The following is a 17,404-nucleotide window of genomic DNA, read 5'->3' as shown; positions in this document are numbered from 1 at the left end:
ACATACTGAAGGAGTATCATTCCTGTATTTACGTATAAATGTTTAAATATTTTCTGAGTGCGGCAAAGTCATAAATAAGTCATCCGTTTACTCCTTTTCCCTTTTGAGCACTAGAAAGGCAAGTATTTGACTTGTAGGCTATGTAATGTACTACATACAAATGTCGATGCGTCCCTATATTTCATCGTACTGTATTAAACTGTTGCAGAAACAAACTAGTTAAGTAAAAGCTATAAACATAAGTTTCAAATATTTCATACAAAGAAGACACGCATTCAAAGAATCTCGTTTGTAAACGAGCTAGATATTATACAATAACTGATAGGTAGTGACACCTAGGTACTTGTATGGGATACCGAGTCCTACACGGGCGACTGATCCAGCGAAAGTCGAAGCCGGGTGGCCGCACTACTAAAAAGGTCGTATGAATATTGGATATCAAAAACAGTTGAGTCGTTAGGGCTTTGGTTGTGGACGGCGCGGCGTCGCATTACGCTGGCGCAGAAGCCTTACACTTCAACAGATCCGATTTGTACGCTTCAATTACTTGTACCTACTGACTGAGCCTACCACTGCTTCCACTTTACCTAAAGGTAGCTATTTGTTTTTTATTAGCTTAATTATGTGCAGACTAAAGCAAGGTCCGAAAGCGAATTTAACAATGATAAAATATCAGTCTACTACCGTCATGCTTTAGATTTACCACTCAGTTAAATACTGTTTACCTCGAAGTAAACAAAGCAAATAAACATATTCAAGCGACATTATTTATTGGGATTATAATAATACGATTTATAAGTAAGTACGTCATGTCCACAGAGTATAAATACCTAAACTTGGTAGAACAAAATCATAAAGTGGAGACTGCCTTGCGATAACATTTTTTCCGAGACTAAAGTCCCGGAAACGTACTAAGTAAATATTGTTGTTATAAATACGGTAAAAAACAGTATATTTCTCGTTTTTGTCCAATACAATCAATAGGCGTAAAATAAAACCACCATTTTTTTTAAACTAGCTATATATATTTCTTAAATCTAAACACAATCTAAATCTAATCTCGCTACTCAATGTAAATACAAAATTATTTAAATTATATATCGTCAAATATATTAGTTTTGAATATGATCCCGTTCTGACGACACTGACGATATATAATTTAAATAATTTTTTATTAACATTGAGTAGCGAGATTATGTGTATTTAGATTTAAGAAATATATACATATAGCTATGAAGTTACAAAAAATTGTTGTTTTATTTTACGCCTGTATTGGACAAAAAGAGGAATGCATTGTTTTTTTTTAACCGTATTTATAACAATATTATTTACTTCGTACTTTTCCGGGACTTTTAGTTCCGGAAAAAAATATTATCGCAAGGCAGTCTCCACTTTATGACTTGGTTCTATCAAGTTTATAGACCGCGAGCCAGGCGCAAATTTCGTCAGTCATCGCCTCCCGGGCGAAAACTCGTATAGCAGTTAACGGCTATGTATGATGAGCCCTCGTGAACGTCAGCTGCCGCTCCGTTGGTGGGTTGAGGAATGGCAGCTACCGAAACGCGTAACACGATCTTTCCACCGGGAAACAACCGGCTGACGATTTGTTTTATTAACAATAGCATCTTAACTATCATCTGACAAAGTATCAAACGGGAGGCGATGACGCCGATGACTGAAAAGAATTTTCTTTTTTACATGTTCATGTGACCAGCTGACGGTCTTTCCACAGCGATACAATCGGCTGACGATTTTGTTTATTCACAATAGCATCTAAACTATCATCTGACAAAGTATCAAGCGGGAGGCGATGACAAAAATTTTTTAATAGACTATTTGCTGCCATTCCTCAACCCACCAACAAAGCGGCAGCTGACGGTCACGAGGGTTCATCATACATAGCTGTTAACCACTATACGAGTTTTCGCCCGGGAGGCGATTGGTCATGGAAATCTGTTCCTGGCCCGCGGTCTATTAGGTATTTATACTCTGCCTATTCCGATCATTGGACTAATGTCTATTTTTAGTGTATTTCCAGCATTAGTAGGTAGGTAGGTAGGTATTTCAGTTTATTAGTAGGTAAGTCAAAGTCAACAATGATAATGACTAGCGTTACTTGTATATGACGCAACAACACTAAAAATAGTTAATCACTGTTCACCTAGTCCAAGTATTGATCCAGATAATAGTGCTACCTACTGGCGATGGCGGTGTCGCTTGCGTCACGAAGTGTTTTTTTTCATTAATACATAATTAAGGTTAAAGTTATTAATTAAAATGGTATCAATGAAACTGGGGCTCTATCCAAGTTAACACTCGTTTATTGATCAAACGCCAATCGAAATGTAAAAAGTATCGGAATTCCAAATGGGAACGAATAGTCACGTGTTTTCAGTAAGATAGGTACAGGGAAAATCGTAAAATATAATGTACAGTTTTATAATAATGAGTAATGACATACTCGTATAAAAATATAGGTAACGACGGAACAAAGAAAGTATGTTTTGAATATCGTAAAGGGCAAACTGCCAATACCTACAATGCATTTACATCAATACCTACATACATAGGTACCTGCTGCAGATCGAGTACGAACGAATTGAATGGTTGTTTTAATCAATTAGTTAAGATTTATAAGATTGGCAACAATTTTTAGGGTTCCGTACCCAAAGGGTAAAAACGGGACCTTATTACTAAGACTTCGCTGTCCGTCCGTCTGTCACCAGGCTGTATCTCGTTGACATTTCCACAGATGATGTATTTCTGTTGCTGCTATAATAACAAATCCTAAAAACAGAATAAAATAAACATTTACAAAACAAACGTGATTTTTTTGCCGGTTTTTGCGTAATGGTACGGAACCCTTCGTGCGCGAGTCCGACTCGCACTTGGCCGGTTTTTAAACAGATGTTTCATTGTTACTACCTACCACCTACCAGTGATATAACGCTATGTTTTTTAAACTTTGTATTTAACATAATGAATTTGTAATACAGGGTGGGCCAGTGATAAATGCATTTAAATTTTTTTAAATAAATAATAAATTTTTATGTTTTTAAATAAAAAATATAATTAGAATATGGGATAAATAAATAAATTTTACGTTTTAAAAATTAAATCATCAAGATGTCGTCCGTAGCGGTTGCGGCACTCTTCCAGTCTTGCTTGTAAATTTTGAAAGACTTTCGTTAGGAGTTGCGGATTGGATTTCTTGACGAATATTCTCCTTTAATTCTGCTGTGGTTGTCGGATTATTGGAGTACACTTTACTCTTCACGTAACCCCACAATAAGAAGTCTGCCGAAGTTAAGTCAGGGCTCCTGGGAGGCCAAGCAATGTCACCTCGCCTCGATACACAGAACTACCTCGATATCAATTTTTGAGGAAACATTTCACGCAAAACTTCCAGGGTCACGTTACTTGTATGGCAGGTGGCCTCGTCTTGCTGAAACCATGTGTTGTTGTTGTAACCATACGATTCGTGAAGTTTCGGAGCCAGGAAATCTCTTAACACGAAAGTCTGAAAATTTACAAGCAAGACTGGAAGAGTGCCGCAACCGCTACGGACGACATCTTGATGATTTAATATTTAAAACGTAAAATTTATTTCCTTATCCCAAATTCTAATTATAATTTTAATTTAAAAAGATAAAAATTGTTTTTTTTTTTAAATGCATTTATCACTGGCCCACCCTGTAGTTAGTAAAACTTGGCAGTTCACATTTGTTTACAAGTGCCTAACCTAAGTACACTTGGGTAATGCCCCTAACACTAATGCCACAGCGTTTTATATATTAAGGGACCCACTGACTATCAGTCCGCCGGACGATAACGGCCTGTCAGTTAGAACAAAAATTTGACAGTTCCGTACAACTGACAGGCCGATATCGTCCGGTGGACTGATAGTCAGTGGGCCCCTTTAGCCTCTCAAATTTGTAATGAATAAGGTGGTCAAATATAGCTAATTTCCTTTGATCCCGTAAAGTTAATAAGGAAGCGCTTTGTCTTGGCTAAGGTGCGGTGCGCCCATCCGTCAGTATTGAGCAGTTGACCACCCAGAAAAAAAGATACCTTTTGCCGGTCTTATATTACCATAGACATAGTATAGTAGTTATAGACATGAAACCGAGCGACCAGGGGTAAGAGAAAGACATATTCATGTATTGACAGGTTAATGTATGGCAGCATAATCCTTTTTCTCTTTCACTCTTATAAATTTCGGTATTTCGCCATCGCCTCCTACCTATGCTGCCATAACCCGACCATGAAAAAAAAAAAAACCCGGTCGGTGATAAGGACATAGCATGGCACTATTTTCTCTTTCTTCTTATAGGAATCGCAATAAGACTATCTTTCTCTATCAAAGAGTGTCAGGCCCTTGTATATTACCATTGATTTAAAGACTGCCCTCGTTACATTGAAAGAAAATATAATATATGTATACATACCTACCGTTCATATCTTCCATCCATACCTATTTACATGTAGATATGAAAACTTATCAGCTTACTACCTATAGGTTTACATAAATATAACGAGTGATAACGATAAAACAGACATCTCGAAACATCGAAGATCTTTAAATTCTCTTTTTACTATAAATTGTATAAAATAACTATGTACCTAAATTGCTGCAAATCGAAAAAAGTCTTTAATGACATTGATGACATGCCTTCTTTAGTTATATTGGTTTTATATTTTAATTCTTTCTTCCAGCCGTTTTTTTGTGTCTGGCAGGAAAATATGACGCTATATAGCTTCCGAAGCATTCCGGGTGCGGCAAATCGAGGATACTTGTATTATGATTTCGTACAACATTAAGGCCCCTAGGGATCAGGTTCTTTTCTCACTCTCACTGAACGTAAACGAGCCCACTGACTATGAGTCCGCCGGACGATATCGGCCTGTCAGTTAGAACAAAAATTTGACAGTTCCGAAGAACTGACAGGCCGATATCGTCTAGCGGACTGATAGTCAGAGGGCCCCTTAAGATTGAGCGAGATGGTGTGTGCCCGGGATCGCTGATATCGTGTTTTTGAATTTTATTTTTTGTAAGATTTAACAAAAAATAATCAATGAGTTCGATCAAAAATAAAGTTGCGTGTTTTTAGAGGCAACTTTTATATTTTAATTTTTGTGCAAAAATAAAAAAAAAAATTAAGGTGCGTTTTAGACGTATGTACGTGATTTTTTTCTATCTAGCGAAAACCAAGAAATCAGGTTTCCAGTCGATGAATTACTTACTAGACAAAGGCCCCGACCCAAGATTGCTAATAATTACATTTTTGGCAACCGCATTGTGATCTAAAAAAGCGCTATGATTTTTCTAACACTACGCTGAACTTACTGCACGTTAAGTACAGACGTATTCTCTCGGAAACGTTCGTATTTGTCATGCTACTTCAGTCAACCTCAGTACTTTTTGTACCGAAACTGACTGAAATAGTAAGACACGTTCGTACGTTTCCGTGAAATACGAAGGAAAATAATTATGCATTACATCTGTAGTACCTACATATTAACCCTGAACAGCGAGGTTTGAGCGTCAAGTCACGTGCCGCCTCGTCCATTCAACTTTTAGGCAACTAGTTTTTAGGTCGTACCTACTCGTATTATGCGCATGTTTTTAAGAAAAGCGTCATTACATACCTACTTACCTCAGTCGGAATAGGAATGTTTACCCCTGAATTGTACTTCCATGGCTATTAGAAGCGCTCTTGCCTGTCGGACACACCATGCAGCTGATTAAAATAGCTATTTATGCAACAAGTACGGAAAGTGTATGATTTCCGATAAGTGGAATTTTATTCACGAGCGAGCAAAGCGAGCGAGTGTATAAAGGATTACCAGTCGGAAATCATCTTTACGCACGTGTATCATACAATGTTTTACTATGCATTGTGCGAGTAAACAAAAACATATCATGGCAAATAAGTTTAATTATTAAAGGAGTGTTTTATAAGGGTATTGCATAAGGCTTTAACTCACCATACCTTTTGCCAGACGAAACCCTTTGTTTTGCTTTTAAAAACCCACCACACCAAAGCTACCACATTTAAGTAATCGGTAGCCCAAATACCCTTACAAAACCCTTATCATCCGCTCACCAACACCTTGCATATTGCTTATAAGGGTTAGCCTTATAAAGGGGTTTCCCTTTTAGCATATAAGCGTGCTAATTTAAGTCATCTACCTTGTTCACAAAGCACACATTACTTCGAATCCGAGCGATTGTCGGCGGCGACGGCGGCGTTCTTTGACTAGGCACGTATTTTCTTTCCTTTTCATACACTACCGTAGGTATATACTAATCCTGTCTCTTTCACGCAAAGGGAAACCTTTATAAAAAGCGCTTAAAGATAAGGGTAACCCTTATTAAGAGCAAGCCTTATTTTTGGTTAGCTTTTCGGAAGGGGTTAGTGTTAGCCGTGTTTAAGTGTCGCCCATTGAAAGGGTTTTATCGCGGAAAGGGTTTTAAATCGACAAGAGTTGCGAATTAGCTATTCGCACGTGTATCGTACAACGTTTTACAGTACATATGGCCCTTTAAACTTTCGACATATGCACGAAAAGTGCTCTTTACGCACTAGTGCGAGAAAGTAGCACCATATGTACTGTAAAAAAAATACTGAAAACAAAAAGCACTAGTACTTTCCGCATGATATGGCTCCGTAGGAAACGCACTTTTCGAGCACATGCATTGTAAAATTGATTTTTAAATAAATTTTACTCTTTTACTTACTGTGGTACTAGTTAATGCCTCTACTACAATTATGGTTGAATAAAGTCAACAAAGTATGTATACTAGGCCGACTAGGGTCGAAGTTCGAATTATGTCGTAAGATAAGAATAGGATGTATGTAGATAATATTTAAAAACAGATCTTATCTTGCTGTGCGCACTTAAGCTAACTGTTCAGCTACAAGTGACGAGAATGTCTAATATTCCCTATTGATGTTTTATAGATATCCTAGCGAGTAGAGCTACGCAGATAGAGGTAAATATTAGGTGTAATTAAATGCCCGTGTTAAGTGCAATACTACCTTTTTCTAATCAAGCGCTCTTATTTGTCGATTAAATGACTGCCAGTGAGATCAAAATCAACGACCGGGACCCGACGCAGTGTTCTTAGGACCCTAACAGCAGTGTTATAAGGGATATTTTCATCATTATTATTAACTTAAGAATTATTCTCTTGTCGGTGGAGTATCTTCCAGCTTTCCCTATCCTGCGCCAGCTCTTTGACTTTGGATACGACACGACCTCTACTTTTTCTTTCACTTGATCTAAAAAGCTGCGTCTGGGTTTTCCTCTACCTCGCTTGCTTCCTATCCGCCCCACCAGGATAGTTTTAAAGAGTCGTGTCGTATTAAGTGTCCAATCATTTTCCCGCGTCTATTTGCTATTATAATAGCTCTTCTTTTACTCACTCTTCTTAGCACCTCCTCATTCGTTATCCTGTCTCTCTAACTAATGCCTTCCCTTCACCTCCAGCACCACATTTCAAATGCTTCCGTTCGGAAGCGGCATTCCAAGGCGGGAAAAGTGGCTCGGTAAAAAAAGACCGGGTACAGTGGCTCACTCAACCTAATCTAAACACGAGAGAGGCGATATTTGGGCGACTGATTCACCGTTCGAGCTGAGCCACTGTTTCCGCCTTGATCCTACTATACACGCGAAACACTTGATCGTTACCATTACGTCACGATCAAGTTGAACCCGTCTTAAAGAATGAAAAAAAATTTTGTTTTTGTCCAGTTTATTGTAGTACAACATGGTACTATATATTTAACTAGATTTTGTTATAAACTTCAACACGTCTCATCAACTTATCATCCATATTGAAACAACATAGTCTTATCGATGTTTTATACAATTTAGCGACGCTATTACCAGCATATATAAATACCTACATCTAGACGATAAACCGATAATAGTTACCATACCTAATATAATTGTATCGTAAGATCGGAATGAGCAGGGTGTTGTATGCACAATTGCACAGTGGCTTGGCTAGTTCATAAACATAAATACGTCCCCCGAACAAAAACTTAAAACACTAGGAATACACTGTGCATTGCGTCTCACTCTCTCATTAAGCAAAATGTGAGACGCAAATACACATTGGACAAATATAAATTGGACAGTTGGAATACCTACCGCCCTTAAGGGACCCCGGCAAGCTCGGTTCTCCATACAAACGTAGTTCCGCTCTCATTTTAAAACGAGTAGCTAGATTGATCTAAAACTTTGTACTTACCCTACTTACTTGGATGTCTGTAATTAGTTTATGTAGATTCTGATACCATAGTAAAAAAAAAGGGAATTTAAGTTTTTCATACAAAGATTCATTACAATCCAACCCGTAGTTTTAAAATGAGACCAGAACTACGTTTGTATGGGAAGGTGCAATTCGGCCGAGCTTGCCAGGGACTCTTAAGTACCTACGTAGGATCAGCAGCACAGAAAATGTTAAGTCAACACTACTCTGCACCATCCATAGAATTGATAAATCGCTCGTGCATTGTGCCGTGCAAGTTTCCACTTTACTGAGTTAAGTGTTTAATGAGTTCTGTAATTATTTACTCCGATCCGATACCGTTTCTGCATGATGTAGTTGTCAGCGTGTGTAGCTCGTCGCATGATAAACTTTAAATTGGCCTGCAGCTAGGATACCTGTATACGTATACTAGCATAGGCAATTAATTATTCGTGAAAAAATCATTCGTTAATAAAAAAATCGTAAATTATTGTTTATTCAAATGAGTATTCCGATAAAAAATAATTCGAATAATGGCCTTCTCTGGGTACAGGTATATGTCATTCCTGGTTTTTGTCCCTATTCACCCCGGTTGACGGTACCTGTTCAAGTTTTGTGTTCACATATTTTTGTACCTCACTGAGGATATAAAGCGACTTTTGCCTTTTGTTTTTAAACAATAAAAATAGCCTTTCTGAGTTGGTGTGGTGAAAAAAAAAAACATACTAAGATAAATAGAAGAAATTAAATGTACATAAAAATATTTCGTAACATTTCGTAATTATTTCAGCATCAAGTTAATTTGGCGCTCATCTCAATACTTCTAAACATTAGGACAGTGTACCTTTAAAGCTATTAGCTAAATAAGAGATTTTAATACTTTTTCGCAATGTGATGATTATAAAAACAAGTTTAATTCGCTTACATTTGTCTATCGATCGAATTTAAATGAGGCTAGCCTTCCGCGTTGTGAGTGGGATAAGTACACGTTAAATAAATAATTCCTTGCCTTATAGTTATAGCGCGATAAAATATCTACGACTTACGAGTAACCTCTAATTATAATTACGATTCCAATAAAAGCGATACAAATACATAAAGGGTACACTGTACACTAGTACACTATTACCAAGTTTAAGCTAAATTATTAGGCCCAATCATACCATGTACATTTAAGGCCATTTTCTGGCAGCCTTGACCATGGTAAATTGTATATTTATATCACGACGCTTATCATGTGTATGTACCTACATACATACGATATCCTGATGAACATGGCTTTTAATAAATTGTATGAATATAATAGGCACGGTTTTTTTAATTTAAAATTTGGTTCACTCATACTTATTATTAGTTAAGAACATAATACATTTTTAAAGATTGATAAAAATGCGTTACTACCTTACCTATATCACCTACTTAAGTAGTTATCAGATGAATTTAACCTCTAAAACTCGCATATCATCGTCTCATATTTAAAAAATATTGAAAACAGATACCTACCTAGGTGACTGTATGTGTAGGTATTGTATACATACATACTTATACTACTTAACGTTATGTAAGTCTATTTATATGTACTAAAGATTATATTTAGTTAATGTAGTTTTAAGGATAATTGCCATACCCTACCAGGGTGCCACGTGATCTTATTCTATTGTAACATCTATTACCATGGTTTGCAAATTTATGTATGACAAATTTATATCAACCAGTCCCAAGAATCGAATACCCAAAAAGTAAATATTAATAAAATAAATACCAATACCAATGTAGAAGATACTTATTACAGATTTCATTGGCCGAGCGAAATCGAAGGTCTCCTTTTCAGCTTGGCCGAACATTATTTCATATGACCGGATGTGAGAACATACAGGTGGCACTTCTCAACCGATTCTCGTGAAGTTTTTTGAGCAGGTTCGATACTTAATTATGTACATAATATAACTATATACCTTTTTTGTCCATTCAACTTTTGAAAATCTTTTTAAAAGTGGCGGAGCAATGGGGATTCGCGATGTCTAAAGCTTGAACACGGCAAAACGTAGGCACACAGTTTTGCTTATAATTTTTGTCACGGGTGGTTTTATTTTATTTGTTTGCTTAATTTAAAATCACTATAGCATGAAGAACATATGATACTACAAAAGTTGTCAATTTTATAATTAGTTTTCATGATAACGAGCTTTAAGCAATGACGGAGCGAAATCACTTGCGTTGCGGCGAAATCACTTGCGTTGCGGAGAAGAATGTAAAGACAACCAGCACCGGTATCGTGGTCGCGTGTTTGTCACTTGTCATATCATGCGTCACTTTCGCACTTACGTACTTGTTAGAGCGTGACAGGTATGGTGACAAATGATAGACAGCCGTCCATCTTAGCCCCGCAGAAAGCAGAAAAACACGAGATTGAAATGAGAAAAAAAGTAACTAGGAACATACAGCGTTCTAACATAAAACCCGAAATCTTTCTTTTCTATTATCTTGCAAAAAAGGTACAAATATCTCAAATTTATGCACAAAAAGTAAAGTCAAGTTAGATGAAGAGCTAGCATTGAGTTTATCTGCTCCCAAAATATTGATGCTAAATGAAATTTGTATGCAAATTGTAGGGTATAAAAACGTTTGATCATTTTTAACGTATTTGAGCGTTTAAATGTTAGACGACGGATTCTATAGAAATGCAAACTTCAAACAATAACACAGAATTAAATAAAAATTGTCTTATATGTGTTGCTAATACATTCCAAAAGATTGCAAGATAAAAATAATGCTAAGTTTCCCCATTATTTATCGATTGAGCAAGCTACTTGTAATTGTACCCAGCGTCGCCGTTAATTGATTCGTATAAGGGACATTGACCATAGAAATATACATATACAATTTTTTTTTGTGAAAATGACTTTTAAAGAAGTCACAGCTCACAGTTACTGTTTTGGTAGCATTCATCATATTGGCAGTACACTTTAACTGTGACGAAGGGGTATTAACACTAGACATGCTGAAAATGCCTAAAGGGTACTTTTGGCGAATGGTTCTAAATTAAGGCGGATGGCAATGGACTGGGTCCATTTCAAGGAAATCCGCAAATAACCCTGGCTTGGACTTCATAAACATACGGTAATCATGTCGAGCAAAGTGCCAGTGTCCTGGTCATCAAAACGTGTGTGATATATCAAATCCTGAGGCTGAAATGAAATTCTAATTTATCAGCATGATAAACTATAATATTTTGAACTATATTCAATATATATTTCGCTCCAGTAGACCTTTGTTTTCTATGTGCGCTAATTTTGGCGAGTTCAAGCTTTAAAGCTCACAGACAGACCCACTAGTTATTATCAGTGGATAATATCTACCAACACAGGTTATTCAATTAGCACAAAAAAAGTGTTGAGTAGTATGGATATAATTTTGATATAATTGAACCTTCCTACGCAATTGCGCTTTTCATCCATTATGCACATACATATGTCTGCTATTGACTGGTCAACGTGTAAACTGTCTGTAGGTATATAGGTCATAGGTATATTATTTCAACAGTTATATTTTATTAATTCGTAAGGAAATATCACAAGCCTAACGCAACAAGGAAAACTGATAGTAATGTGCTGTACAATATACACAATAAGATTAATAATATCCTGACAGCTAAACCAGTGGCAGTAAGTCATTACAAACTTATTATAATAAATGTTATTTGAAATAACCTATCTTGCCTATATAATAAAATTAAAATACAGTAAACTATGTGACAGTAAAATAAACGTTTACCTAAATCGACGGCGGGCATGATAGGGCTACTCTTTTATTTGAATTCGTTTAGTGCCACGATGGGACATTTTTTCACAACTTACGTCTCAGGTAGGTGTGGATCGGGTCACAAACAAAAAGTTCTAAAGGGGTTTCCGGAAATAGTCCTAAAAGGTTTCAATTATGAATGGGAATATCTAAAAGGGCCCACTGACTATCAGTCCGCCGGACGATATCGGCCTGTCAGTTGTTCCGAACGGTCAAATTTTTGTTCTATCTGACAGGCCGATATCGTTCGGCGGACTGAGTCAGTGGGCCCCTTTAGAATGAGTGACATTTAAATCATTATTTAAATTTAGAACAATAAATTATACACTCACTTCTTAAAATTAAAGGCCAATCTAAATAATGAAACTAACAAACTCGGTGACTTCAGTGTAGTTACTTAATTAGCTACAAGGTTGGACTAAATTAGTAATTAGTTTCCTACTACATATCTTAAATAATATCACATAAAAGTGCGAGTATGTTACCCTACATAAGTGTATTGTTTCCAAAGTGAGTAAATGACCGGGTACTCCGCCTATGACTATGCATTAATAGTAGATTGTTAACCAAGGGATGAAAGGCACTCATTTCTGCCAAGGTAGTTTGGTGCTCGAACGTACGTTAGTTATGGAACGTTATGTATGGAATGGGGAGTTAAATATCAGAATGGAAATTGTATAACAAATTCATTTAATACCAAATTTCAATTGCTTATCGTAAATAAATGAAAAAATCGTACTTGGAAAGTAAAATGCTCTTGTGCAGAAACGTATCACTTCCTGCATACCTTTTAGAACAACAATGACCCTCTTTTTCAGAGCATGAGAAATGAAAAACGTATTTGCTTATAATAGCTAGGTCTCTAGTTAAATACGTAGGCATATGTAACAGAAGTTTCGAAAGGTTTGTTAACTGTAGATAAGGAGCAAGTACATTTATAAATCGCGTTGAATGTATCGTTAAATAATATTACTCTACTATAACCTGAACAACATGCGACATCTGGGTTACACACAGGATCTAAAAAATACCTATTAAACTATGTTAGAAGTCAATTATAAGTAGACAACGTAGACATCGATCGTATCAGTCAAACAAGTGTCAAAATGACGATATCCATATGTCAACGGTTTCGATTGCGCACATGCAGTGATATCAATAAATACGAAACGTAAAAACTTATTTTCTGACACAAACACTTACCCCTCCGACCGAGTCTCGAATTGGCTGCCGGCTGGCTATAGGTTATGACTGAAGCACTGTGCCACGTGCTCTAAAAATAGAATATAAGCGACACGTCCGACCGACGCACGAGTGAAAATTGTAATGAACGTAGCGAACGGGCGTTCAGTCAGAGCGGCACGACCCGCACGACGCGCCGGCGGTGGCGCTCGGCCGAATACAATACGCCATCGGAGTATCGAAGCCGTAGCCCGCCGAGCCCGCGGCGGCGGCGGCTCGTTCGCGAGCAACTGCCTCGGAATGTTGCATCATGCCGGCATGCCGGCCGCCGGCCGCATACTATTCCCGTGTCCCACCCCACATGACCCACGTCTGGCGCCCATGGGGCTATACCATGTCCACCTTGACACCAGTGCAAATTCATTCAGCAAGTTACTTTCGATGGAAAGATACTCGGAAGCAGTCACAATTATTATAATTGTTACTTATAGGAAGTGCACGTAGGGAGGTACTTCAACGAAGCTAGAGAATTAGTGCTTTTACTTGATCATATATCTATACCTAAATAAGGACCTAGGCACAATATGGTCACGTCAAAATAGATATTTAAGTAGATGTCTCACACTTAACAAACAATCTGCAACTAAGAATAATTAAATGAACACGTGTGTTGATGAATGTTTTCTATAGATTTTATATTTTGATTACCAGATTTACAAGCAATCTACTTATCTTCTGTATATACAGGATGGGCCAGTGATAAATGCATTAAAAAAATCATTTTTTATGTTTTTAAATAAAAATTATAATTATAATTTGGAATGAAGAGATAAATTTTACGTTTTAAAAATTAAATCATCAAGATGTCGTCCGTAGCGGTTGTCGTCAGTAGGGATGGTTAATCAGCGCGAATTCGAGATAATGGCGATAAATTTAATGTCGCATAATTTAATACTGAAACGGGATTTAATAGAATGCACTTACTTTTATCATTTTGGCCTGACGTTTTGAACGTCACATTACGTCCGCGGCTACAGGTAAACTCAAATCAATATAAATAAAATGTAATTTTTCTTATTGCTACTTTCATATACCTCTTATTAAAAATTTCGGTAAAGGGGTATTTGTAAGAAACGAACTTAAGAGACAAAAACTGACTTCATTTTGAGTCGTGTCCAGTCTATAAGTTTTACATACCTACAACAATCATAGGTTATAATAACATGAGGTTTTATACCTACTTACTATTTTTGACGTATTTAGTTTTTTACATACGAAGTTGTTATTTTTTTTGTCAACTTGACGTATATTGTGTTATTTTGGTGTTTGGTAAATAAAGATATAAAGAGAGATTTTATGCTACTGGACGTGAGATATAAGAGGGACAGTCGGTGTCTACGACACGGATATCAAATGACGCCTCCCTCTGTGCATCCTAGACGCCGCGGCAGCAGAGATTGCTGCGAAGTCCACCGTCGCCTTCGGTGATGATGGGTTCTTTGACCACGTTCCCCCAGATTCTATTATATTATTATAAGAGTTTGGGGCGAAAACCAGGTTTCATACAATTTTTGAAAAACTAAGTCGGGCATAGCTATGATTAAAATATATCAAATTGTGTAAAATATGCCAATATCTAGGGAGGAAAGTGAGGACTACGTTTGTGCGGAGAATCGATTGTCCCCTATCCTCTTAATGTATGCTAGAGACCTCATACTATTGTCACTGTGACAAGGTACAAAATGGGTCATAAATTAAACCTGTTAGAAATACCTTAAGCAATGACAAAAGCTTTATCTAATAAGCTTTATCATTTTATAGTGTTTGAGACATGCCTAAACTTTAATGCGTCATAACGATGCGTACAGTCACCTGCAATAATATGTTACTCTTCAAATGCCGCAAAAAAATGAGACAAGCTCAGGCTCTACAAATAAGACCATGTCAGATATTTTTGCGTCTTTCGAAGAGTAACATATTATTGTAAATGACTGTACGATAGTAGATAGATTACCTACTCACGGATCACGGAACACTTTGCTGCCGCAGTTGTGACTGCGGGCTTGGCCAAATTATTTTATTGATTCTTGTAAAAGTTAGGAGCGAAAAACAGATTTCAGTATGTGATTTAGGAGCGATTATTTCCTAAAATTATCACTTAACCCAAAAAATGGTTATTGGAGATTGGAGATTCATTTTGAAAGACCTATCCAACGATACCCCACACTATTGAGTTAAAGCGAAAAAAAAATTAAAAAAAAAAACAATATGTACGGGTGGTAGGTACCCTAAAATAGTTATTTGTTATACAAGGGTGCAAAGTTGTATTTTACCCGCGAGTGTGGAATTGAAACACGAGCAAGCGAAAGGATTCTACAGTTGAACCACGAGCGAAGCGAGTGGTTCTAAAATAGAATCCTGAGCGTAGCAAGTGTTTCAACACACGAGAAGTAAAATACATTTGCACCCGTGTGTAACACAAAACTTTTCCTCTCACTATAGCGAGGAAAGTGCAACATCCACAGGCGTTAGATCATCTTCATCACTGGAATCACTTATTTTGTACGATATTATAACAGAAAACACTGGAAATTCTGATTTTTACGTGAGTCGGTGAGAATTGCTTTTAAGTAAAACATTTGTTGACAATGTTGACATTTCTGTTCTGACTCACGTATGAAATGTCAACGATTCGTTTTGAAATTGCATCGACTCAACTTGTGCGTTCAGAATTATATTTAACATCATTATAAAAAATCTAACGTTTCTTATGGAATTTTAAGGTTTATGACTTAAAATTATTAAATAAAGCTAAATTTTGTATTTTTTATTAGATTCTCAAACCATTTATTTAATGATAATTAATATCGAACGAACCATTATTATGAGCGTTTTACGTTTTGTTATCTGTCAAGCTACTTAAACACGCTCCATTCAAGGTCAAATTACTTTCCCCACTAGTGGATAAAATGCGTTTTTCCCCGCTTGTTTTAAAGTATAAAAGACGGCTTTCCTAGCTAGTGAGGGGAAAATTTTTTTTATTAGATATTATTTAACGATTTTTTCGGATTGGTTGATTTATTTATCCACTAGCGACCCGCCCCGGCTTGGCACGGGTTACACAAAACTTGTACAAATTATACACTTAAAACCTTCCCCAAGAATTACTCTATTGATAATTTGATAAGTGAAAACCGCATCAAAATCCGTTGTGTAGTTTTAAAGATGAAGGCATTCATAGCGACAGACAGCGGAAAGCGACTTTGTTTTATACTATGTAGCGATGCCAAATTTCAGCTTTCTAGCACTAACGATCACAGAGCAAAGCTTCGGACAGACAGACGGACGGACGGACATGGCGAAACTATAAGGGTTCCTAGTTGACTACGGAACCCTAAAAATCACTCGGACTCTTTGAAATTTTGTTGAAAAAGCAATAATTAACTAGTTAAATGTTTATTGTCTTTTAGTTGAGGACCTATTGTTTCGCTATGGAAGTATGTAGATGTTACGCTATACTGTGTTAATGAACGTGTTATGAATAAGGTGACACAATCAAAGTTAATCAATCCTATATTTAATGGAGTTTTCGTTAGAGAGATTTGTTTAGATTTGTTTAAAATGGCTAAGCTATGCTGTCCTTGGCTGTAAGCACAATGCTGTGAAGGTGTAAAGGTTCACGAAACTTTATTTAAAATGGCTAAGCTATGCTGTCCTTGGCTGTAAGCACAATGCTGTGAAGGTGTAAAGGTTCACGAAACTTTATTTAAAATGGCTAAGCTATGCTGTCCTTGGCTGTAAGCACAATGCTGTGAAGGTGTAAAGGTTCACGAAACTTTATTTAAAATGGCTAAGCTATGCTGTCCTTGGCTGTAAGCACAATGCTGTGAAGGTGTAAAGGTTCACGAAACTTTATTTAAAATGGCTAAGCTATGCTGTCCTTGGCTGTAAGCACAATGCTGTGAAGTAAAGGTTCACGAAACTTTATTTAAAATGGCTAAGCTATACTGTCCTTGGCTGTAAGCACAATGCTGTGAAGGTGTAAAGGTTCACCAAACTTTATTTACAAGTACTTATCTATTTATATGCTCTATTTGTAATCAAAATGTATTGATCATCTGAAAATTCCAATGCATAATTACTTATGTAAAACTACTGAAA

General features: G+C 36.7%; 1 protein-coding gene and 2 long non-coding RNA genes across 4 annotated transcripts in view; all 3 read right to left on the bottom strand.

Annotated features, from left to right (window-relative positions):
- The window catches only part of LOC134754324 (proton-coupled amino acid transporter-like protein pathetic), a 46,943-nt gene extending 33,495 nt beyond the window's left edge, over positions 1-13,448 (bottom strand). Inside the window, exon 1 of the mRNA XM_063690588.1 lies at positions 13,265-13,448. The gene's annotated coding sequence lies outside the window, so the exon portion shown is untranslated. The remainder of the gene's footprint in view (positions 1-13,264) is intronic.
- Positions 1-17,404, bottom strand: part of LOC134754495 (uncharacterized) — a 400,626-nt gene that overhangs the window by 144,422 nt on the left and 238,800 nt on the right. The window lies entirely within an intron of this gene.
- The window catches only part of LOC134754521 (uncharacterized), an 82,689-nt gene that overhangs the window by 38,299 nt on the left and 26,986 nt on the right, over positions 1-17,404 (bottom strand). The window lies entirely within an intron of this gene.

This window comes from Cydia strobilella, chromosome Z, assembly GCF_947568885.1.
Source record: "Cydia strobilella chromosome Z, ilCydStro3.1, whole genome shotgun sequence".
Classification (NCBI taxonomy): domain Eukaryota; kingdom Metazoa; phylum Arthropoda; class Insecta; order Lepidoptera; family Tortricidae; genus Cydia; species Cydia strobilella.
The sequence above is the reverse complement of the archived record's forward strand: the minus strand, read 5'-3'. Positions and strand labels throughout refer to the sequence as shown.